The following is a 2,089-nucleotide window of genomic DNA, read 5'->3' as shown; positions in this document are numbered from 1 at the left end:
TGTTTCTACAAGGAACAATATATTGTAAAATGAAATGGAGATCTTTTAAAGGTTAAAAACTCATTCAATTTCACTTCTTACAGGGCTTATACTGAGTTCAGTATTTTATAACTATTAATTCAACAGCGAACCTAAAATTTTTATAACCACTTTGGAAGAGCTGTATCTTTGCTCTGGAAACTGTTATTGAGCATATTAAAGCTGTAATGATATGATTCTTCTAAAAATAAAATAAAAAATAATATTAAAAAAAGAAAAAAGATGGTTCAGCTGGTAAAGACACTTGCACTTGCTGTTAATGCTGATGGCCTAATTTTGATCCCCAGGACCCACATGAAGGAGAGAACCTACTCCCACAAGTTGTCCCCTAAGTCTCCCCCACGTGTGTGCTGTGACATGTGTGGACATGTGTACACACAAAATAATAAATAAATAAATAAATAAATAAATAAATAAATAAATAATATTTTTTAAAAGAGAGACTTCGGGGAACTGGAGAGATGGCTCAGTGATTAAGAGTACTTGCTGCTCTTGCAGAGGATCCAGGTTCAGATCCCAGCACCCACATGGCAGCTAACAATCCTCCATAACTCCAGTCCCAGGGGAATTCAACACCCTCTTCTGACCACCAAGGCCACTGCATGACACAAGTGCCCTTACATACATGCAGGCAAGACACTCACATAAAATTAAAATAATAAATAAAATATTTTTAAAAAGAGATTGCTGAACAAAGGACAGACCTCCACCTTACCCCATCCACTCCCTTATTTGCTATTTGCTGCTTTAGGCGTGTATTTAGTCTCATTTAGAAAGACCTAGTCCCCCCCCAAAATGCCTGGGATACTCTGTGTGTGTGTGTGTGTGTGTGCGTGTGTGTGTGTGTCTGTGTGTCTGTGTCTGTGTGTGCATCTTTTGTAAACAGAAAAAGCAGTAACAACAGTTTTTGCTTCCAGTGGACGAATCTTCATCACATTTTTCACCTCCAAACACCATGGAAAAGTTCTGCTTGTCTTTGATAAGGGTTGTCAAGTATGCTTGTATCCTTAGTCCAGGGGGCAGATGGGAAAATGAATTTTAAAGCTCTGTCCACCATGGTGGTATGTCTGGAATCTGGTAACAAAGCATGCCCCTCATTAAATTATGCAGCTGTCAAAAAAAATTATACAGCTATCTACTTCCATGGAAATCACAGGCAGGGAATTTTGATAGATCTAGATTTCAGTAATGACCAGTATACTAACTAGCTGAGCGACTTCAAGCTAATTGTTTAATTCCCATCCACTCTGTGGTAAAATGGAAATGTTGATGATTATCTTGCAGAGTTGTTATAAGGACTTAAGATGATTCTTTAAAGTATTAGTATGATACTTAGTACACAGCAATAGTAAAATACCTTTAGGGGCTAAGAGATGGCTCAGCAGTTAAGAGCCCATACTGCTTTTACAGAGAACTCAAGTTCAGTTCTCAGCACCCGTATCAGGTAGCTCACAACTGCCTATAACTCCAGCTCCAGGAGATCCAATGGCCTCTCTGGCCTCTGTAGGTGCCTGCACTCACATACACATACCCAGACACTGACACATGCATATACACACAATTAAAAATAAAGGCTCACGCCTTTAATCCCAGCAACTGGGAGGCAGAGGCAGGCGGATCTTTGTGAGTTCAAAGCCAGCCTGGTCTACATAGTGAGTTCCAGGACAGCTGGGGCTACAAAGAGACACTGTCTCAAAAAGACCAAATAAATAAATAAACAAACAAATAAATAAATAAATAAATAAATAAAATAATGTTTTTATTTTTTAAAAGTAAGCTACCCTTAAAAAAGAAAGCCATACTAGCTTCTTCAATATTTTCTCTTCCAAGTCCTTTATGAGCCATGGTCAACAATTCCTGTTCATTTGAAAGGTGTATCTTCCAAGGATCTACAAATCAGAAGCCACAATGACAGACTGTGAATATAAGGGGACTGCTGACCATCCACCAGGCTTTCAATATCACATAAAAGCAGTTCAAAAATTCTTACCCTCACGACTGGAGAGGTGGCTCAGTGGTTAAGAACACTGCCTAGGATCCTGAATCAGTT

Source organism: Nannospalax galili, unplaced genomic scaffold (assembly GCF_000622305.1).
Source record: "Nannospalax galili isolate Female #2095 unplaced genomic scaffold, S.galili_v1.0 scaffold751, whole genome shotgun sequence".
NCBI lineage: Eukaryota > Metazoa > Chordata > Mammalia > Rodentia > Spalacidae > Nannospalax > Nannospalax galili.
The sequence above is the reverse complement of the archived record's forward strand: the minus strand, read 5'-3'. Positions refer to the sequence as shown.